Here is a 25435-nt window from a genome sequence, read left to right as displayed (position 1 = left end):
TACTAGTCTGCTGCTTTCAGTAGCAAAAGTAATTTTAATTTAGAGTATCCTGTGGTTTGGGTTACGGCCAATGATATTTTTGTTTGCATAGAGAAGGAGAAGAAGTAGAAGGAAATTGTGTGTTTGCATTTATTTGCAATTGATGTGGCTAATTGTTACCTATTCGATATCCAAACTGTAGGGTAACACCCACTACACAACCCATGACAATTGCAGAAAAATAATTATTACTGGACAAGAAGGTGGGAGTGGTTCTGTTAACTAGATCATAGATAAGTAGTACTGGTGTATCAATGTAATTTGACTAAATGATACTCATTGATATTTTGTTCAATGACACTTTTGGCTACTGGAATTAAATACAACAACAATTAAAAACCAGCGACTATGAATTAAAGAAATCAAAATATTTGAATGGTGTTTTATAATCACGATAATGTCAATGGACTATAAATATAATATAGTTTATATATCAAGGTTTGTCTTTAGATAAAAAAAAATATTCGTAGTACTGAGGCTACATATAGTTTCTTTACCACCACAAAATGGTTTAGCAATAGCAAATACAGTGGAATCGCGATAATTCGTACCTCGATAAATTGAAAATCTTGATAATTCGTATAAAATTGCCGGTCCTTTAAATTACGAATTATTGAGATTCTACTGTATTATTAATTAGATCATCATCAATACCGTTCATTACAATACTCAATGTTGGTCTATGGTTTACTAAATCTAAAAGAAAATATAATAGATCTACAAGTTTAAACTCAACAAAATTGCTACACAAATTGTTGCCGTAGTTTACGTATTGATCAAACGCTTAAAAATACACTACATAGGATGTTTTGGTTTTCAGTTTCACATTCATGACGTCGATAATATTATATGTATTGCTTCGCTCATAGTAGCAATACAGAAAACAAAGATCTTTTGACTGCTGATGCTACTCTTACTACAATCATTATAGATGACGTCTTGGCTGGCTAATATCTCTTTAGACCACATAAAGTTGCTTAAAACCGGATGTTATGTACATATGAACGTTGTAGGTACGTATGAACAAATGTAAGTATTCTTATATTTTGTAATAATAAGTACAGAGCACTGATTGCTGCTGCATTTTGTCTCCATCTCAATGAATGAATAAATGACGACAACGATGATGATGGTGGCGATGCTTGGTGCTTTGTTTTGGTGTCTTACGTAGCTGCTGTAATTTATGGATCCTTATTTTATGCTATCGCATCTCATTGGTGATATACAATTTTCCTTATAGTTTCTTCCTCTTTAGATGGCAGCACCAACATCATCATGATCTTCACTGTTGCCGTTGCCATTTAGTTGTCGATGGGGCCGTCCGTATTTCTTTTCGTCTTTTAGTCCATCGCCCATCTTAGTGAGTGATGAATTGTTTACAGATCGCTGTGATTGTGATAAGCTTAAGCCAAAGTGAAATATTATGCAAAAAGAATGAACTTAAATATACATTTTTAATCGTAATAAAAAATAATAATGCACCAAAAGGTGTCATTAGATTGAACGTTACTTTTTTTCGTTAGCATTTTCACAAAGACAATCTTGCGATACGATTTCATCCCATTCCCATAACAAATAATTATTTGACTTATAAAACAAACAGAGGATAAATGATTGGTATTTGTTGTCATTATAAATATTTATAAATATCTGTTACACTGATAAACATTTTCTTCTGAATTGGAGAAAAAGCTTTAAGGAATGTTTCAAAGACTGTCAATGTGGTTGACGATATGAATAAATTGATGGTATCAACGCACTGAAATAAACGACAGAGGTCAGTCAATTTCGTAGGTTAGGGGGTTGCAGGAGATCAGCGCTCACACTCTAGTATGCGATAGACGTCAAATCGAAATATATAATATAATAGTATGCGATAAGAAGCCCCTCTCGGATCACAAATGGATACTTTTCAACATATCTAGAAATTCAACACCCATTAAATATTTCCGGAACTGAAAAAGAACGAAAGGGAGAAGTTCAACAGGGGTTTAAAGACAAACTTCTTAATATTTCACACAGACATGACACTACAGCAGAAATAAAAAACTTTATCCGTTAAAGAAAAATCCTTCGATAGACCTTTTAAAGTATTAAGCGCATTGGCGGGTTCAAAGACCCATTCCGGACGTTAGACTTAAACCTACCTATAGGTATATGGATACAATTCGGTAAGGAAATGTGACTAAAATCATCAAAACAATGTAAATCGGATGGTACACTTACATGGGGACTTTATCAAAATGTAGGTCCACGTTTTGACAAAGGCCCCATGTTTGATTTTTTGCAAGGGCTGTTTTGCACTCCTTTCTAAAACTTCCAAAAAAACCAAACTTCAGCCATTTCATAATACCAAAAATCGGCAGGTACCGTTCTAAGGCGGCTATATGGACCCATACCGACAAATTTCTGGTGGAGAGTTTTATACCCCATACGAAGACTAAATTACAAATTGTAGACCTTAAAAATACAGAAGATCGGGAGGTACCGTTCTATCGCGATTTTACGAAGACGTGGATCTATACCGACATTTTTTCAGGTAGAAAGGTTTATACCCCAAACGAAGACTAAGTACCAAATTTTAACTATTTCGGTGGAATATTGAAGCCACAACCTTTAAAACACCGAAAATCGGGAGGTACCGTTCTATGGGCGCTATATGAAGACGTGGACCTATACCGATAAATTTCTGGTGGAAAGATTTTTACAACCAACGAAGACTAAAACCAAACTTCAGCCATTTCATAATACCAAAAATCGGCAGGTACCGTTCTAAGGCGGCTATATGGACCCATACCGACAAATTTCTGGTGGAGAGTTTTATACCCCATACGAAGACTAAATTACAAATTGTAGACCTTAAAAATACAGAAGATCGGGAGGTACCGTTCTATCGCGATTTTACGAAGACGTGGATCTATACCGACATTTTTTCAGGTAGAAAGGTTTATACCCCAAACGAAGACTAAGTACCAAATTTTAGCTATTTCGGTGGAATATTGAAGCCACAACCTTTAAAACACCGAAAATCGGGAGGTACCGTTCTATGGGCGCTATATGAAGACGTGGACCTATACCGATATACCACCAGCGAAGACCAAACCCTCAAAATACCGAATATTGGGAGGTACCGCTCTATGGGGGTTACATTAAGACGTTGAGCTATACCGACAAATTTCAGGTGAAAAGTTTTATAGACGCAATGAAGACTAAATACCGAAATCCAGTCATTTAAGTGGTATAGTAAGGCTAATGGGGGGCTATATGAAGACGTGGACCTGTCAGGGTTTCCGAGTCGGAGTCGAGCAATTTTGCTGGAGTCGGAATGCGAGTCGAAAACAAGTAAAAAAGTATCAGTCGGCTTTGCCGACAGAGATATACCCTCAGTCTATGTAAATTGGAACTTTCATCTACGGACAGATCGAATGTATTAAGGGTCTTTTCAGAATTTTATGGCACTTTTTGGACATTTGAACTTGTCGACTAAAATGTGGAATGGACCGACATAGTGCAAGTTGCTTCAAAAGAAATCAAATTTAGTCAAGAGCAGGTCTTAAATTGAACTTATCCGAAATTTTGTGTGGGAGGTACACGAAGGAATGGGCAAATATAGTCCATATTCAAACCTGATCTATATCTGGGAGATAAATTAATTAATTAAATATGGACGAAATCGGTCCGTCCCTTTTTCCCAACATTTTTGAACTTTTGTGGGGAGGTACCTGAAGGAGTGAACCGATATGGCTTATCTTCGAATTTAAACTAAGTTTGGAGAAAATATTATGAAGGCCAAATTTTGGATCTAATCGGCAGATCCATTCGAGAGTTATTTTGCGCTCCAACCACTACACACGGTGTAATAGGGGTTTTTTTTAACCATTCAGGCCATTTTCTCAGAAAGTAGGGGTTTGCCCTGATGAAACTTGTACCGCCGTATGGGGGGCCGTGAATACAAGATGCTACAACATAAATCAAAACGATTCGAGAGCAGGTCCTAAACTGAACTTTTACGAAATTTTGTGTGGGAGGTACCCGAAGGCGTGGACCGATTCAATCCATATTGGAACCTCATATAAGTTTGATAGAAATTTCACGATGTGCAAACTTTGGACAAAATCGGTTACTCAAGAGTTATCGTGCGTACAAAATTTCCGAACATTTTCGAACTTTTGTGGGGGAGGTACCGAAAGGAGTGGATCTTCGAACTTAAACTAAGTTTGGACAAAATATTGCGAAAGCCAAATTTTTGACCACATCGGTTCATCCGTTCGAGAGTTATCGTGCGCACCAGCCAGCCAGACAGATGGGCGGACATTGCTAAATCCACTCCAAATTGCCTGAAACACATTTTGTCCAAACATACTTGGGGTCTAAAACCATTATTTCGATGAGGCACATTTTGCCCGTATGAATTTGTATATACCCGTTAGCATAAATGCTGAGGGTATAAAAATAATCCTTATTGGGGACTATCTACAATTTTTTTCATGGCTATATACTAGTACTAACTTTTTCTGCAACAAATTTTGTAAAATACCGACAATATAAAAATAAAAAATGTATGTTGACCATAATTTTTGGTAATTCTATCCTTTTTACCTCATTAGGTTTTGGTAGCAGGAGGGCAGGCCTGGTGGGGGGAAGATCCTGAAACCTAAAAGTACACAAAATTTAACGGTGTGGTGATTAAATTGCCATTGTGCTAACACCTTATCATCCATCGTCCCTATCAGGGACGTAGCCAGGATTTCATTTCGGGGGGGGGGGGGGGGCCCACCTGACCAAAATTTTGAAAATTCATGTTAGCGAAAATGTCTTATTTAGCAAAGATGTAAACCTTATTTTAGACCTATTCTACTGATGAAATAATTTTCATTACTATTTTTTAATTCAAATGGCGTAAGACTTCTTAGCCAATTTTATCTTGTTTTTATAACTTTTTTGACAATATGTCACAGTTAATATATTGTCAAAACAATGAATATGTATATTTATAATCCCATATATTTTTGGGCGTATCATTTATCAAATAATTCACAACTACAGTGAATGTTATGAAATTCAGTGATATCACTTCGGTAAGACCAAAGAAAGCGAATACAACGGAAAACTTTAAAATATATCATAACATTTAATTTTCAAATATCTTAACATTATAATTTTCAAAAATATGCAGAAATCCGATGTCTTCTTCTCAAAAGAATTTCTGAAGGCCGAGAACTAATGCTGAGCAATAGTTAGTCTATCCATCAAGAAATTCTAGCACCTAATCGCGGTTATGCAAATGACAAATTCTGTCGCCAAATCGTGCATCTGTCAATAGACTAATTTTTGCGTACAATCGTCGGACTTCACTTATAGAAATTCTGGATCTTTTCATAAATTTATCAGGAACAAAGGAAACTCTGGAATCCAGTCTTAACTTCTTTTAAAATGAAATTATGTCGCCCAATCCAAGGTCTATACATGTATACATTCTTTTAGCAAAAATCCATAAATACAATTTTTGCCAATCTAATTTTTTTATACTCTCAGCCTTTAGCCAGAATGTGCCTCATCGAAATAATGACTTTAGGGCGAAAGTGTGTTTGGAAGAAATCTGTTTCAAAAAATTTGGAGTCGACCTATCTATGTCCGTTCGTATGTGTAGATGCCTGTAGAGCACGATAATTCTCAAACAGATCAACCGATTCGGTCCAAAATTTAGCCTTCGTGATTTTTGGATCAACTTCGAAGATGGGCCATATCGATCTACTCAATCGGCAAACTTCCGCAGAGTATTTCAAAAATTTTAAGCGAAGTGCAGTTTTAGACCTCTCTGGATAAGCTGTGTAAGCTTAAGACCTCAATGGTCATGGCTTCACTTCCTTTTTGCTAATAATTTAGTTATAAGTAAAAATATGAAATAAATAAATTAATAAATAAACAAAAACTCTCTGGAAACGCTTTGCTTTTTTGCAACAAGTGTTCCCGGGGCTCCTATTACTACCGCCCGAAAGCTGTAAAGAACACCTAAGGAAAGTGTGTGTTGTTGCTAATGCGCACGACAACTTTCGAACCGGATAATGCGTTGGTCCAAACTTTGTTTATCGCAATATTTCAGCGAGCCTTATACATACAAAATTCGGAGATGGTGCTTTTCGGTCTACTTCTTCCGGTATTTTCAGAATTTTAGCTAAAGTGGTATGCGCGAGTTTTCTTAAACGGAGCAACAGATTTGGTTCAAACTTTGGATTTAGTAATATTTTTTTCCAGACTTAGTTTTTGCTCGAAAATGGGCCATACTGGGGTACCTCCCTCGCAAACCTTTAAAATAGCTATTTAAGAGCAGTTTGATGTATATTTGAGGATCTTTAGAAATTTTTACTGAAGGTATTCCTTGTGTTTCGTGGGCAAGTACATATTTCCTGACATTAGAGTCAAAAGGTGAAAATTATACTGTGGCGAACTGAAATGACTGCTGGGCGCTATATCTTCTAAAAGTAATGACTCCCAAAATAAGATCTACTCCCAAAATGAACTATGTCGGTCCGGTCAATTTCTCTATACCTCCTCCGCAACAAATCCATATTTTGTTTGCAAGTTCGTACGTCCGAAAATGGGTAAACATTTCTGAAAATCTCCTAATGCATAGTTCTTGAGTTTAAGGATTTTGGCTGTGTAGCCGCTATTCGATCTGTCTATAGATGAAAGTTTCAGTTCGCACAGGCTCAGGGTATATTCCTGTCCGCAAAGTCGTCTAGTACTTGTTGAGATTTTGACGAAGAAGATAGTGTTTCCGATTGGACAAAAAATGTGATACAGTGGTGGCCAATACATTTGCAACAAAATTGCACGTTTTAGGAAATTTTATTTAAAATATTTTTCGAAATTAAAATTAAGTATTTATTTGCAATTATTTATAGTTCATTCATTTCGTATTTCTGGAAGTGTCTACATACTCAATTTTGGTGTTTAGTTATCATTTGATGAGCTTTCTAAAACTTTTTAAGTTTATAGAATCCGAAATTTCCAATGATACTGCCCGTTATAACTTCAATACATCAGTCTCCATCATTCTGATATGGACCAAATCCCTACGATCATATGTTTTTCAAGACCCAGACTTCTGGCTTTTGCAAATAAATGATGCAACTGCACTCTAAGCTTTGAATTTTATTAAACTGACAAGTGAAATGTGAAAAAAATTCCATTAGTTTTGAAAATTTTGACCCTTGGTCCCATCCATATCCATACTTCTCCCGTACGACCAGTTTCAAAATTTATTCACTTTTAATCTTCCCAAAACAAATACAAATTACTCCAATCAAACAAAAAAATTATATTTTACAAAATATTGAAGATTTTTGCATCGGATTTGGTTCAGTTGCATATGTTCTGACCATTAAATTTTTAGGCGTGTTATATTTTTTCAAATTTTTTGTTGTATAACGTGTCAAAATTTTTTATATTCTTATATTTGAGACAATGAAATATAAATAATTGCAAAAAAAATTACTTTCAAAAAAATATTTAAAATAAAATTTCTAAAAACGTGCAATTTTGTTGCAAATGTATTGGCCACCACTGTAAATCAATATATATAAAGTAGAAAAATGTTTGTACGTTTGTTTGTTTGAAGTTTATTGACTCAAAAACCGCTGAACTGATCTTCCTGAAATGTTCAGAGTATATTACTACATGGCCTGAAGAGGAAATATACAAACACTTAAAACCACAAAGATTAAGCAACGGTTTTACATTTTATTGTTGAATTGCTCTTACAAAAAAATTCAAAAACAAAATATCGCAAAAATGTAAGCCAAAGTATTGGACGTAATATGTTACAAACGTTCAATAGATACAAATAAAAGTAGTGTTCTGACCTCAGTAACACTTACAGTCAGCCTAAAATTCCGATTAAACGCTTAAACAACACCTTAAAACTTAACAAGAACTATGCATGAAATTGCTCAAAAAGCCTAACTTGTTCATTATTTTTATATTTTCAAATATGTTGGACAATAAGTATACCAATCTAGTTAAATAATTCTCTGTAATGCTTCCAATTACTTTACATATTTCTTTAACAATTTAAAACAGTTTAAAATTTTACTCAAAAATTATAAAATGTGTAACATAAGCTAATATCCTATGGGAACTAAAATCATTTCGGGGGAGCCCGGGCCCCCCGGGCCCCCCCCTGGCTACGTCGGTGGTCCCTATGCATTCTTAAAGTAATTGAACAAGTTGATGTGGTTTATTGTAGCTACCTGTCGTAACTCGACCTCCGCACTTCATTCGCTACGTCGGATGTGTTTGCTTTGGTGGGTGTTGGGCAAGTGTATAAGGTGGGGGGGGGATACAATTTGCTCTAATTCGAGAAGAGTTTCACTCGCGAGTGGAATTCGAGCGAGTATTCGGAGCTCTGGTACGGTGTTGTCAATCACTGCCTTATAGAAATTGATGCCTAGCTGAGTCAAAACTACTCCGGATTGTTGTAACAGTTTTTTTTGTTGCAATAATAGGACGGGTGTCACCGTGGTGCAATGGTATGCACTCCCTCCTTGCACGTTGAAGGTCGTGGGTTCGATTCCCATGCCAGGCAACATCAAATTTTCAACGGTGGCAAAATAGTCCTCAGTAATGTTGGCGACATTTCCTGAGTATTTCAGCCATGTAAAACTTCTCTACAAATGGCGTCTTAAGGCACGCCGTTCGGACTCGGATATAAAGAGTAGGTCCCATATAATTGAGCTAATATGAATCGGGATGCACTCATTGATATGAGAGAAGTCTCCCATGTCCCGTCTGGGGTGTTTGTGGAACAATTATATAATATGTCGGGGAAGCACATGATAGTCGTTCATGGTGTCGGCGAACGAATCGGTTCTCTCTTTTAATGTTGACCCTATCTCTCTAGATCATGAAGTTTCTTCCAGATAGTTCTGAGCGGTGGGTCTTATCAACCATATTGTAATTAGGATGACTCTTACGGTAATACCGAACAAGTACTACAACCAAAACATGCAATTGTGTTGTCGTCTTCTCATGCAGACTGCCCACTCATGGCATAGTCCACCATGCTGCAGTTGGCGTTACGAAATAAGTCCCCAATGAAATAAGTCCCCAAACTGAAAATGAAATAAGTCCCCAAATTTGGGGCGTTATTTCATAATGAAATAAGTCCCCAAATTTGGGGCGTTATTTCATAATGAAATAAGTCCCCAAAAATTTAAATGAAATAACTCCCCAACGAAGTGAAATAACTCCCCAAAATAAAATGAAGTAACTTCCCAAATTTGGGGACTTATTTCATTATGAAACAAGTCCCCAATTTTAAAAATGAAATAATTCCCCAAAAAATTTCATCGATTGTTATGTTTTTTTGTTCGTATGCAGCAAAAATAGTAATTGATAACATATACAACATTATTTATATACAACATCAATTTAGATACAAATTTTCTAGGCAAAAAGGCCACTTGAAGGCGTTATTTTGTTCTGCAATTGAGTTATTTTTCAAAGATTTTATTTTCATCTGAAAATCAAACTTTTCGAATTTCCTCTTGGAAAATATTTACTTTTGGTACCACATTTGTACACATGCCGTTTCTCTCATATATTATCCAGGTTAAAAAGATTTTCCCCGTTATCTTACCGTTTTCCAATAACTCTGTTGACTTATCTATTTCACTGTCTTTCATAGGAATATATTTTTTTAATAAAGATAAACGTTCAATGCTTTGAAATATTAACAATTTGAATGTAAATTGTTTTGTTGTGAAAATAGGTTGATATTTTGGTATGAAACAAAAATTCGCGCGAATTTTGGTTTCATACCAAAATATCAACCTATTTTCACAACAAAACAATTTACGATCAAACACGATGAATGGTAGTACGAGTAGTTGTTTGTGGGAAATAGGACGTGTCTTGGTTTCAAGTTAAAATTTTTTCCCACAAACAAGTCCCCACAAACAACTACTCGTACTACAATTCATCGAAAACGATTTACTTTCACAATCATATTTCCCTATGCTTTTAGTTATATACACTAGGGATATAACTTTTTGCACTTTTTTGCAAATATCAAAAATACCACCACATAGCCTTGTAGAGCATGAAAAACTATAATGAAATAAGGTGTACTTTTTTCTCTATCGCGAAAAAAGTTTCCGCACCAAATGCATTGAAGTTCAGTAATGCATTTTTTAATTTTATTTGTTATAACAACATATTTGCTTTTCATTAAAATTTTTATTTTTTTGTAATCTAATTTAAAATCATTATCAAACAGTTCTGGACCAATTAATTCTCAAATCGCGTCGTTTCGGAGCATATTAGGAACTTTTGACACTATTGCAATTTTTGGTTTTTCTTTATAAACTCGTGAATTTTATGTTTATATTTATTGTACCTATCGGACAAGAGAATATGGTGTCATTTGCAACAAATTCCCGAAAGTTACAGACCGTTTTAATGACTTTGCCTGTGAGAATTGTATTTATTTTCTACAAATATTTATTCAAACAAAGCAAATTTAAAATTTTAAGTAGAAAAAAATATCAAAAGGGTTTTAGTAATCACAGTCGGCGCGGAAACTTTTTCACTTAATCGATCTTAGAAACGCATTTTCATTATTAGGACAAAATTCCCCACATGGTACTGGTGTTGTATTTTTGTAGAAAACAAATAGGATTCCCACAGGCAAAGTCAACAAAAACAGCCTGCAACTTTCGCGAATTCGTTGCAAATGACCCCATATTCTCTTGTCCGATAGGTACAAAAAATATAAACATAAAATTCACGAGTTTATAAAGAAAAACCAAAAATTGCAATAGTGTCAGAAGTTCCTAATATGCTCCGAAATGCCGCGATTTGAGAACAAATTGGTCCAGAACGGTTTGATAATGATTTTAAATTAGATTCCAAAAAAATAAAAATTGAAATGAAAAGCAAATATGTTGTTATAACAGATAAAATTAAAAAAATGCATTACTGAACTTCAATGCATTTGGTGCGGAAACTTTTTTCGCGATAGAGAAAAATTGACGCCGTATTTCATAATAGTTTTCCATGCTCTACACGGCTATGTGGTAATTTTTTTTGTTATAGCCCTAATATACACTCCTTCTTCGTTCTAATGATTAAGCTCCATATTTGTTTGTTACACAAACTTTCCATCTTCCACATTCACTCTTGATTTGCAACCTTTAATGCTGCAAATGCAGGTGTTGTGTGTAAATCATTTTTGGAATATATAATACCTTCGAACTTTTTTCTCAGCGGCAATAATTTCGACTTCCATACTAATCAGTAGACGCTCTTCAAAAACTACTTGATAAGCAATAACTACATGAGAAAGCACAACGACTGCGTGGTAAGTCCAGTGGGATATAATTTGCAATTTTAGAAAAATGAAATAAGTCCCCAAATTAATTTTTGGGGATTTATTTCATTTCTAAATTTGGGGAGTTATTTCATAATGAAATAAGTCCCCAAAATTTTGTATGAAATAAATCCCCAGAAAAATGAAATAAATCCCCAAAAATTTAAATTATAGTTGTTGTTGTTTTGTGTAAAACATTTTGGGGACTTATTTCATTTTCAGTTTGGGGAGTTATTTCATTGGGGACTTATTTCGTAACGCCGCTGCAGTTGTCTGTTCGTTCTTACAGGGCCAAAAATGCCTCGACTCCGGCTCTGACTCCAAGGGTAAATTCTAATACCACTGAAAATTAAAAAAATGCGCACAAGTTTTAACTTTTTTACTATATATGGGCGACATAGTATAATCTGTTTTTTTTTGTGTTTGTTAAAAAAACCATAACACAGTAACCATCCGAATTCCATACATAGTAAATAGCTTATAGGAAATGCATAAACATGCGAGTTTTTTTTTTTTTTTTTTTTTTTGAGGAAGTAACGTGTATAACTGAACAAGTAAAATAGCGGTAAGTTCGGCCGGGACGAACTTTTTATACCCTCCACCATTTAATTCTCCGATCGGTCGGCCGGTACCGGTACAATAAAACGTGGACCTATGTCCATAATTTTTGTTGGGGAATTTTTTTGATCACTGGGAACCTGAAATGTCATATTTCAGCTAATTCGGTTAGAAAATGTAGCTAAATCGGGAAGTACCGTTATATGGAGGCTATACCAAAACGTGGACCTATCTTGGCAATTTTTAGTAGAGAAGCTTTTTGGTCATTGGGAACCGCAAATGTCAAATTTTAGCTAATTCGGCCAAGAAATGGAGCTAAAAGCCTCAAAATACCTTAAAACAATTTATACCATCAGTATATACCAAAACGTGGACCTATCTTAACAATTTTTAGAGGAGAAGTTTATAGTCCATTAAGAACCTCAAATGTCAAATTTCTGCAAGTTTGGTCAAAAAATTTAGATAAAATCCTCAAAATACCTTAAATCGGGTGGTACCGTTACTTCTTTACATAGAACAACTTCAAATAAAGTTTGTTGGGAAAATATACATATGAAATGCTTGTTTATATATTTTATTATAGCTTTTTTCAAAGTAAGTAATAATTTTCAAAAAAAAAAAAATTCGACTCAGACACCGACTCCGAATCCTGCAAAACTGCTCGACTCGTACACTCCGAATCAGAAACCCTGGTTTCGACCAACTGAAAACTAAACTAAAGATGTAATAATGGCAACTTTTTACAAGCACTCTCTGACTTTATGCAAAGTGCTCTGGAACACCTGTCAATGGTCTTTGAGCCAACACGTAGAAGACGAAGCTGGACGGAATTGCATTGGAACTTTCTTCATCGACTTACATTAAAAAGCAATACCGAAGTTCGGATGACTCTATGCGTGCTATAACTCTATTGAGAAATGTTGAGGACTTATGTCACAAGTCATACAATGACTGTATTTAACCATCGTTCTGTCCAACTTAGATTATGTTGCACTTATCTGGTGGCAAGGACTGTGCCAATTATGACCGCTTTAAACATGATACTGGATCCCCAACCTCTGTATATCCTAGTCCAGATTCAGGCTGCGACGACTGCATTTAGAATCCGAGATTCAGGAGCGTGGTGAAAGTTTTCCACATCTGACAAAGGATTTATGCACATTCTTATGGTGGTTCTATCCTGGTGAACCTTTAAAACATGCCAATATCTTGTCATTTTTTCATAAAGCGAGTAAAAAGTACCATTATAAAGCATATGTGAAACATGTTAGGTATTGAAAATATCGTCTACTATATAGTCTATATGTCCACAAAAATACAATTTTTAATTCCTCTCCTATCGTTAGATATAACGGTATTTGTAGGCAAAATTGGTTGGTTCTATTCAGATGAACCGGACTGAATATGAATGTATGAGTGAAAAAAGCAATGATGTTTATCGTTTGTTTTTGTTCACGCACAGTGTGCGTGAGGGAGAAAAGCAAATGCAAAGACAACTCAGTTGGATCGCTGACTATACTGTCCTTGCAAAAAAGCGCATCCCTACTTTGAAATCAGCATCATTCCTCAATTTTACTCAAACAAGCAGTACCTTGAATATAATCGTTTGTTGGGGATACGGCCTGTTTCACTAAGACGAGTCAAATACAAACTCGTTCGAACTACTATCAAACTTCTGTTTTTGAAATATATTTGGATTGGATCAAACAAACATTTCTTATAACAACAAGAATTTGATAGTAACTCAAAGGAATTTGAATTCGAATCATCTTAGAGAAACAGGCCATTAATTTTTTTGAATGAAATACTCGAGGAAGAAGACGAAACTCTTATTTATAAGCTACCCAGTATATCTGCTGGGTATTCCCCTTTCCTCAGCATAGAATCAAATGGTGCCCTCAAATATACTTCCTTGAAGGCGGACCGGCAAACTTTATTAATTTACTTACTAGTCCTTATTCAAATCTATGTATGTCATTCAGAAAAAAATTATTTTTTTATTATCCATACATTTTCTAATCTTATAGAATTTCATGTGTTCATGTCGGAGATAATCTTAATGTAAAAATAACATTAATTTCCCTACAGCTTGAAGTCATTCGTCACATTTTTGCTTTCACCAATTTGAGCAAATTCTCAACATCAAGTGTGTTTCTATCTCTGGGGCAAACATTCAACTAATTTATGAATTAAGCTGATATAATCTATTATTCAGAAGTCAATACAGCAAGCACAACAATACCCATACCGACATGTAAAAAATAATCCAACCTGTTTGCAGAGACCATCTACATATAATTTGTGACAAAACAGAAACTTGTTTAATGAGAAATTATGTCATATTTAAGAAATTCGATTTCCTTCCTCTTGGCTACTTTGTTATCTTTAAAGAAAAACCAATGATCTCTTTTGTCGTGGCCCTGGATCATCTTGAATACTATAAACAGTGATCCTCTTGTGTCCGGTATGCTAATGGCGAGCAACCAATGCAATTTGCATAAACTGCAAGTATTTGATAAAAACCTATGGTTTATGTTCACAACACGTCGTCAGTGAATTTGTAAGTAATCCATCATTAAATGGAATGATTATCGTTGTTGCTTGGCTCAGTGGCCATCATCCCAATCTCTCTTCTGCTCATGATCATCTGCATGAGGCGGCAGACAAAAGATTCCAAATCGCAACTCACAGAGATTTAATGTTGGCAAAGTGCATCAAATCGATCGATTAAAATTTTCTTATCATATCTCTGCTGTGTGCAATGCATTTTTTTCTTTTTGCATTGCTGGCCAGCCAGGGTTTTCCTCCTTTTGTAGTCTTTTGTGGATTTAAACTTTTTTACATTGGCAAAGCTTCCGTTTAATGTAAGCCTTCTACACTTTGTTGATCTTCTTTGTGATGGTTTCTCAAGAAGCGAGATAATACGACTACAAATTATTAATATTACCAGAGCATCTTTTATCTGATAACGAAGAAAAACGAAGCGTTATCTCCAGTATGCCAATGCTCCAAAAGATCATCAGCTGGGTGAGCTTTTTATTGATGATGAAGATCATGGTGATCTATATTGTAATTCATTTTCAGTGAGGCAAATATGTGACATAAACAACGACTGCTGGCGACGACCAAAAGTATTGATTCCCATCATAATGTGGTTTAAAATTCTTCTCAACCTGTGGTTTTATAAAGCGCAGAGAAAATGATATGAAATTGACCTAATTTGGAATATTTGTAATAATTTAAAATAAAATTTTTAAGTACACAGAAAAAATATTTTTTTTTAAATAAAAGCTGTTTTCTAAGAGGAATGATTTTATAATTTATGCAGGGAAAAAAATCTTGAAGTTTCAATATTGTTTTTAAATAGGCTGACTTAATCACATTGTTATTGTTTTATTATTTTAAAGCAAATAATTTATAAGTTAAGAAAATTTGTGCATTGTTCGCCATGTGCTAAGACAGGGGAGACTATACACAGAAAAAAATAATTACTGCATTTCAGGAATAGTGTTCGTAAAGTCTTGCCAAGGTTCAAATTTCTGCACTTCATGAACGCCTTTCATATATAGTATCGAATGTTGCCACAGCTTCTCATTAGTTTCGTTGTTTTTGTTTGCGGATATACTTCGCCGAAGTTAGTTTTCAAAAACTTCTTCAACAAATAACTTTTTGTACCTAAACATAAATTTTCCCTCTAAACTTAAAACCCAAACGTTTTAAGGGCCATGCTCTGCGAATCGGCAACTGAGAAATACGGACTCTTTATAGAGACAGTGTTGTCTGCACCCTGTCGAATGTACTTGCAAAAGGCGTAAGTCAGATATTAATGTCATATAGAACAAGCATAAACGTATCAGTCGGCTTTGCCGACAGAGACATACTGTCAGCCTGTGTGGATTGAAACACTTCTTTTTCAAAACAAAAAAAAAAACTATCTATTTAGGGGGTTTTCAGAATTTTTGGCGAATGAAATTGCCGACAAAAATATGGATTTGGATTAGAGCTCAAAAATCTTGCGGGGGAACTACCTAAAGGAATGGACCGACATAGTCCATTTTGGAAGTGGGTCTTATTTTTGGGAGTCATTCCTCTCTACAAATATCGCGCCCACAGTCATTTCAGTTGGTCACCATATAATTTAGACCCATGAAAAACATATTATCGCTGTAAATAGGGACAATAGGATTACCTTCGGTAAATATTTCCAAAAGATCCTTAAATAAAAATTTTGAATATTTGTGGGAGTGGTAACCCAATCAGTAGAACGATAGGTCCCACTTTTGAACATAAACTAAGTGTGGACACAATATTTCGAGATCCAAAGTTTGGACCAGCCACTTGCAGGCCGTAGAGGTTTTTACAGCTTTCGTGTCATATTCTCAAGAAGTGTCGACTTGTCACTCAAAAAATGTGTACCATCGTAATAGGGACCTTGAGTGCAACCTGTTGCAAGAAAAATCAGTACGAAACGAGAGGAGGTCCTAAACTGCACTTTTCCGAAATTTTGTGTGGGAGGTACCCGAACGAGTAGACATATATAGTCTTGAGCAATGTCTCATAGAAATATCACGGTGTGCAAAGAATGGACCAAATCGGTTACTGCCTTCGGGAGTTATCATGCACACCACTTTAGCAAAAATCTTGAACTGTTGTGGGGGAGGTACAAAAAGGAGCGGACCGATATAGCCCATTATAGAACATTATTATAATCTGCACAAAATATTACGACTGCCAAATTTTGAATCGAATTGTTTCATTCGTTGGAGAATTATCGTGTGTTGCATCCACTATACATGGTGCCTTAGCGGGTTTTTAGAACTTTCGGGCCATTTTTTCAGGAAGTATGGAATTGCGTCTGAAAAAACAGCTACTGCCTTAATATGGGCAACAAATACAAGCTGTTACAACAAAAATCAAAGCGATCCTAAACTCAAAGTTACCGATATTTTGTGTAGAAGGTACCCGAAGAAGTGGACCGATAGAGTCCATATTGTCTGGTAGAAATTTCAGGATGTGTAAAGTATGGACCAGATCAGATACTACCTTTAAGAGTTATCGTTTGCACAATTTTTCCCAACATTTTCGAACTTTTGTGGAGAAGGTACCTGAAGAAGTGGACAGATATGGCACCTCTTCGAACTTAAACTAAGTTTGGACAAAATATTACGAAAGCCAAATTTTGGACCATTCGGTTCATCCGTTCGAGAGTTATCGTGCGCACCAGCCAGCCAGACAGACAGACGTACGGACAGTGCTAAATCGACTGCAAATTGTCCGAAACGGATTTCGTCCAAATATACTTGGGGTCTAAAACCATTATTTCGATGGGGCACATTTTGTCCGTATGAGGGTATAAAAGCTTGATTGCTAGAAAGAAAGGGAAAGACGTCATAACAAAACTTATAGTTAATTCACTGTATCAAAGGAGTCATGAGATAAGTCACAAGCTCGCCTATATGTCTGTAGTCAGTCGGAGGCTAAAATAACTCAATAACCAGTAACACCCAATTACGAACATCTGGAAACAATTGGTGTGACAGACAATTTCTTCAGCATCATTCTTATCTGGGTCCACGCTCTCACCGAAGACGAAGGACGAGCAGACCAATGATAATACGAGCACTTACAAAAAACATATGACCATGAAATTAATAATATTTTAAGAGATTCTAATGTGAAAGCCGAGAGAAAATTATAATGACTATTTCTGTCGCTTAGCGACTGATACAGTCAAACATATTCCGATAAAATAACAGTACATTAGCTTCCATACCAGAGGCCTCCATTAAGGAACACTTGGTTGGACTAGGCTGCTACCGAAGATAAAAAATATAGAATATATAGGGTTATCCTGCTATTAGTACCTCACGAAAATGAAAGAAAGGAGGTATTGGGAACAACTTTTTAATAATAATGTTCGAAAATTCTACCAAAAGGAGAAATATCAAACTGATGGCTTTGGTACTGGCACATCTTCCTGCGAAATCAGCCCGATGATACTACACAACAATTCCACACCAATATGTATATTAGGCCGGGGCGGTTGGTATGGAAGGAAAAAAATCTTAATGTGCCCTTTGCGTTTCTGATTCCTGGGATTGAACTGAACGAAAAAGTCCACTAGACCATAGGTCTACGGTGAAAATCGAGCCTTCCGCTTTTGACTTTAACAGCCAAACTATAGAATTACTGTCTTGGCTACAATTTTTGTCCTTGTGTTGGATCGAAAATCTCAATGGTTTGGCAGTTATATGCCAAAATGTCCTACCACCTACGCTCTAGTGGAGTTTTTGGTCAATTCGATCCCAGGAGCCAGAAACGCGAAGGGCCCATTAAGGTTTTCAAATCGCGTCGTCCTAATGTATATGGTGTTAAATGTATGTCAGCAAGACGGATGAGGTAAACAATAAGAATAACTAGTAAAAACCAGGTCTGATAAATGACGTATCCTGAGAACCTGTCATTCCCCTTGGCTCAGTCCACCTTCATATCATTGTCTCCGCAAATAGAACACCCGTCTTCATAGCTTCTAAACGCCGTACTTTTCGGAACCATGGAAAAGCTGTTTGGCAAGGGTTCAGAGAATTTACCAATCACCGCTTCAGAGAGCTGCCCACTCCCTCAGATCTTCGGGTAGCTGAGAGAACTTTGCGCCATCATCATCACTGCTGCAGCCGCTCGCGACTTCCTGCTAGTCGAATAACCTAAATCAGACCAAGTTTCCCAGCAGTTGCGAATGGGCTAGCAAAGGATCGAGATAAGCTTCGTCGTAGGAACCCTGAAGATCCAAGAGTTGGAAAACTTATTCTTGAAGTCAAAAGGCTAGAAGGCGAGCATCAGTGGAACTCGTGGCTGGACCACCTGTAACAATGTAACATTGGTACAGGATTAAGCAAATTGTGGGCAACGGTTAATACACTCAGTACAGTTACTGACCCAAAGCGCAGCGCATGTTTTTTTAACCGGCAGTGGTAGATCGTACAGGGCGATTTCCCTCATGTCGACAGTAGCAAAGATTCTACTTCGCCTCCCCTCGATGAGAAGCAGTCTTCCAGTTTGCCCAACAACAGCATTACACGCCATATCCACACATATAAGCTCTGTTCCTTTACGTGCAAGAATCTTCAAGTTTTACAACTTTTTACTCGAAAAGCGTTCCTTTACTTCAGACACCATACAATTCATATAGAAGCAGATTACAACTTTTGCTACTTTTGCCGGTTTTACCATTTTCAAAAGTAAAGGAACAGATCAATAAGTAGAGGACTGAACCAGAACAGGGCGTCATGTAGACACTTGATCTATCGAATGCCTTCGATACCGTCAACCCCAAGACGTGGTCATATCTCCGAAACTGTTTATCCTGTACCTATCTCAGATTCCACACCCTCCAGACGGCATAGAGATCATAATGTATGCGGATGTTTGTACGATCTTGATCGGTTGTGAAATATGTAATAGTTTAAATGTCTACATAGCTGAAATACTGCACTTGTTCCATCAGAGGAATATGCAAATATCCGCCGCTAAATCCACTGCCACATTGTTCAACACTGAAATGAGGTTCCCCTGTACAATGTGGTCCATAGTGCACTGATTCCGACCACTAACTAATGTTCGATAGCATGTTTAAGTAGTCCGCGCAAGCCACAGCTATTTGCGATAAGACCACAAGTAGGAACAAGGCCTCAAGCACTTGGCGTGCAAACAAAGAAACCTTGTTGACCACTAACACAGCAATAGGCCGGTCTGTGGTAAACTATGCGGCACCGGCGTGGTATGCAATTTTTAGTGCTACGTAGTGGAAGAATATTCAAGCCTGCCAGAATGTCGCCCTGAGGACTGCAACAGGGTGGGGCGTCTTCATGAGGAGGCGACAGTTTTCCCGGTGCATCAACACAACAGGATGTTTTCGACGCAGTACGTGCTTGGGTGTTACCAGAGTGAGCATCCCTGCCATGATTTAATGGACAGGCTTCTCCCACCCAGGCACGTCAGAAGAGATCTTCAAGATCTAGAGAGAGAGGTCCAAAGGTATAAACAAGGACCTCTAGACCAACGAGCCTATCAGACAGGCTTGTATAGCATCCACACCAATGCAGTCGCGCAGGCAGCACATACATACATTGTGAATGCCGTACTCCCACATTCATCGCAGCAGAAGCACGACAGCTGCCGGGGCAAACACGAAGGGTATCGTATCACTTCGTATGGGACCCGAATTGACGCCAGTATACCTAACACATACCCGGCATGTGGATTTGGACCACACGCATTTGTTTAGCTCTCCAGCTAAACCCACTCACCTATCTCCTGATTCTTTATGGACGCATCCAGTCCATGTTGTTGCGTCGGGATATAGAAGAACCAGAACCTGCTAACTGAAATAATACACAGTCGAACATATTTGCATTGCTACAACAACAACGACCTCTATGTCGTCCGGGGGTCAGGAATTTAATAAAGGTAGAAGTTGTAAGGACACCTTAAAATGAAAATACAAATATTTAGCATCAAAAATGATTTTATTGTTTTTCAAGGTATTCCCCGCAATGATTTATACAGTGTTGCTTACGCTCAAACCAATTTTCGAAGCTCTTTTTTCACTCCGATTGAGACGCCTCCAAAACAAGGTTTGTGAACGCTTCAACAGCATCTACTTACGACGAAAATTGTTAACAACGTATTTCTTCTAAACGTAAGTAAACATAAGTTATTGGCTGCCAATTCGTGGCTGTACGGGAATTGACCTATTAATTCCACGTGTTGGCTGGTCTAAAAGGCGCTGCGGCGCCTTGGTTTAACCAGCGCGCTGATTTAAGCTGATGTGTGAGAACTCGCATTGGATTCGTCATCTCTTGTACGTTTCTTAAATTTTTTCCGAAGACTTTAGGCAAACAAATTGTGGTGTGTCGCTCAGAATTGACCGTTCTACATTGATAAACCGGCGAAGAAAGTGGCGACAATTTGCTTCGAAGTGCTTCTTCCATGAATAAATTTCGTTGGATCGTACTTGACTTCTAGGACCGGCACGGTCAAATGTCGATTTGTTTCAGGCGCATATGCACAAATCCATGACTCTTGACCTGTAACGATCTTATAAACGTCTTTTGAAGCCAATCGAGATGAGCTTCTTTGAGCGATTGTCAAATGATGAGGGATCAAACGAGAACAAACTTTATTTACGGCCAGGTGTTCATACAATATCGAATGTATGCCGGTGGGAGAAATGGCCAAGGATGCCTCTATCTCACGGTATGTCACATGACGATCTTGCAGAGCATCAATATTCTCCGGCACATCGGCCGTTTTGGGCTGATTTTACGAACTTCGTCTTTGAGCGAACATAAATAAGGTGGTGTCTCATCCCCATACAAAAATTTGAGTTCATCGATGCAAACTTGTTCTGATAATCCACGTCGAAAATTGTTCTAAAAAAGTCAACTATTCTAGTGTTACGCCAGAAACTTATCTAGTAGCCTCCGTATGTATGATAGCAGCAGAGTAGACCGTGTGCAGCGATTGATTTACTACTCGTATATTGAAGTCGCTATCCACAACAACTCCATTTGAAAAACTACCAGTAGTGAATTTTTTAAAAATATAAACTGTCTGTTTATATACTGAAGGAGAAACTGTCAATAGTCTTGAATAATAATACTTTTAAAGTACTTCCCACTATCCGATACAGATTCAAATCTCCTTAATTTTAAACATGTTAAAAAATCATTTAAATAAAAATTCAAATTTCGAACACAAAAATCAATCCCAATCATGTAAAGTACACAAAAGCTGAATAAATATTGGAAAGGTGTTATTCTACGAAATGTGCAACTATGCAGCAGAAAAATGCATACCATAGATAACCTCATATCCTGCATAGACCCTAAAAGGATCATCAATATGAATAACAAAACAAAAAGAATCATCTGTTTGACTATCTAACCCACCAAAGGATGGTACACGAAAAAAAAAATACAAATAACACTTTCCAATCGATAAGGTGAAATCCTTTACGACAAAAAACAAGAAGACAGTTAAAAAATCTGCTCCAAATATTTACATGCATTAGAAGTTGTCAATCGCATTCGAATGTTGCACAATAGGGTTATGACTTTTTTACAACCTTATATCCCTGTATCATAGCGTGATGAGTTTTGCCATAAGATTACATAAAATCTTATTTATAAGGTGATTTGGTGAAAAAACCTCACGCACAAAATGATTTTAAAATTTGAATTTATCAAAATTATGGACAATTTTTTGAAGTCACTGAAAACAGATATATAATTGAAAATAAACTTTAGAGCCACATGAGATAATTAAAATGACATAAAATTTATTTCGCACTATTTTTCTTCAATTCTGAGAATCGTAAAAATGTCGTAAACGCTTTTATTCAAAAATATAATTTTTTAACAAAAAACAAAAAATTAAAAATTTTTTCAAAGTGACTTTTTTCGCGACTTTTTTAATATTTGAATGAAATAAACGTTATTATAGTTATTAGTAGGCTTATATTTATTCATTCGTGCAAAAAAAAAAAATTTTTGAAATTTTTTTTTTTTCATTTCATATATTTTTTCAAAAAATTATTTTTTTAAAATCGATTTGTGCGTGAACTTTTTTTATATTTCAATGGAATAAACGATAGCATAGTGATTAATAGGCCAAAGTTCATGCATCCCTGCTACAGGAAATCATTTTTGAGGAAAAATGTCAAAAAGTCATAACCCTATTGCACAAGTCTAGGCGCATATGTATGTATGTTAAGGAATGCATCTGCCTGAGGAAAAACACCCACCAGACGCGACACATATCTGACTGTCATGTAACACACTTTTGTCAAAGTAAACACCTTTGGCCATAGAAGTAGACAACAAATATTACTTAGCACGTTCTACTCTCTTCTTGTGCCTTAATGTCGTCCGTCGTGCCAAAGTAAATACCCTAACGTGTTAAGGAATGCACGGATTGCTCTAATTCAAATATTACCCGGCCACAATAATGGTAAGGGTGTATGTGGAAATGACACACGCGGAAGGACATGTGCAATTCATCAAATCACATGCCATAATAGCTATGCAATAGTTTTTAGGTGAATGGGATTAGATCGATAGAGCGACCCAATGTACGAAGAAACACCTTGTGTGTGGCAATGTGGCATAATGCCCCTTGAAGCAAAAAGTGGTAGCTGTTCTGTGGCGATGCACATGCTCGTGTGCAATATGAGCATACATTATCTAAAGGAAATGTATATTCGATTCGATTGTTATAAAGGATACAATTCGATTTTTATCAATCATTGTATACGAAAGACCTACCCACAAAGGGGTTAATGCAAAGAAACCCCTTTCTGGAAAGGATGCCGGTCGCCGTTTGTTTGCAAGGAAAGGCAGATGTCATTGCTGGAAAATATTTGAATTGTGTCGATTTTAATTTTCAAATAGAAAAAATATCACCTGCAAAGGCTATCGAATTCAGGTTTTGATCAGAATTTTTACAAGCTCTCTAAAAATTGCCGTATTTACGAATATTTTTTGACGTTGATTTTTAAGAATATTTTTAGTCCTATAACAAAGCGTGGATTTTTTAAGAATATTTTTCTAGGCCTCTAACAAAGCGTGGATTTTTTAAGAATATTTTTCTAGGCCTCTAACAAAGCGTGGATTTTTTAAGAATATTTTTTCTAGGCCTCTAACAAAGCGTGGATTTTTTAAGAATATTTTTTCTAGGCCTCTAACAAAGCGTGGATTTTTTAAGAATATTTTTTCTAGGTCTCTAACAAAGCGTGGATTTTTTAAGAATATTTTTTCTAGGCCTCTAACAAAGCGTGGATTTTTTAAGAATATTTTTTCTAGGCCTCTAACAAAGCGTGGATTTTTTAAGAATATTTTTCTAGGCCTCTAACAAAGCGTGGATTTTTTAAGAATATTTTTTCTAGGCCTCTAACAAAGCGTGGATTTTTTAAGAATATTTTTCTAGGCCTCTAACAAAGCGTGGATTTTTTAAGAATATTTTTTCTAGGCCTCTAACAAAGCGTGGATTTTTTAAGAATTTTTTTTCTAGGCATCTAACAAAGCGTGGATTTTTTAAGAATTTTTTTTCTAGGCATCTAACAAAGCGTGGATTTTTTAAGAATATTTTTTCTAGGCATCTAACAAAGCGTGGATTTTTTAAGAATATTTTTCTAGGCCTCTAACAAAGCGTGGATTTTTTAAGAATATTTTTTCTAGGCCTCTAACAAAGCGTGGATTTTTTAAGAATTTTTTTTCTAGGCATCTAACAAAGCGTGGATTTTTTAAGAATTTTTTTTCTAGGCATCTAACAAAGCGTGGATTTTTTAAGAATTTTTTTTCTAGGCATCTAACAAAGCGTGGATTTTTTAAGAATATTTTTTCTAGGCATCTAACAAAGCGTGGATTTTTTAAGAATATTTTTTCTAGGCCTCTAACAAAGCGTAGATTTTTTAAGAATATTTTTTCTAGGCCTCTAACAAAGCGTGGATTTTTTAAGAATATTTTTTCTAGGCCTCTAACAAAGCGTGGATTTTTTAAGAATATTTTTTCTAGGCCTCTAACAAAGCGTGGATTTTTTAAGAATATTTTTTCTAGGCCTCTAACAAAGCGTGGATTTTTTAAGAATATTTTTTCTAGGCCTCTAACAAAGCGTGGATTTTTTAAGAATATTTTTTCTAGGCCTCTAACAAAGTGTGGATTTTTTAAGAATATTTTTTCTAGGCCTCTAACAAAGCGTGGATTTTTTAAGAATATTTTTCTAGGCCTCTAACAAAGCGTGGATTTTTTAAGAATATTTTTCTAGGCCTCTAACAAAGCGTGGATTTTTTAAGAATATTTTTCTAGGCCTCTAACAAAGCGTGGATTTTTTAAGAATATTTTTTCTAGGCCTCTAACAAAGCGTGGATTTTTTAAGAATATTTTTTCTAGGCCTCTAACAAAGCGTGGATTTTTTAAGAATATTTTTTCTAGGCCTCTAACAAAGCGTGGATTTTTTAAGAATATTTTTTCTAGGCCTCTAACAAAGCGTGGATTTTTTAAGAATATTTTTTCTAGGCATCTAACAAAGCGTGGATTTTTTAAGAATATTTTTTCTAGGCATCTAACAAAGCGTGGATTTTTTAAGAATATTTTTTCTAGGCCTCTAACAAAGCGTGGATTTTTTAAGAATATTTTTTCTAGGCCTCTAACAAAGCGTGGATTTTTTAAGAATATTTTTTCTAGGCCTCTAACAAAGCGTGGATTTTTTAAGAATATTTTTTCTAGGCCTCTAACAAAGCGTGGATTTTTTAAGAATATTTTTTCTAGGCCTCTAACAAAGCGTGGATTTTTTAAGAATATTTTTTCTAGGCCTCTAACAAAGCGTGGATTTTTTAAGAATATTTTTTCTAGGCCTCTAACAAAGTGTGGATTTTTTAAGAATATTTTTTCTAGGCCTCTAACAAAGCGT

Source organism: Musca autumnalis, unplaced genomic scaffold (assembly GCF_047663935.1).
Source record: "Musca autumnalis isolate F117 unplaced genomic scaffold, ASM4766393v1 scaffold_3, whole genome shotgun sequence".
Lineage (NCBI taxonomy): Eukaryota > Metazoa > Arthropoda > Insecta > Diptera > Muscidae > Musca > Musca autumnalis.
This window is presented reverse-complemented; position numbering follows the sequence as displayed.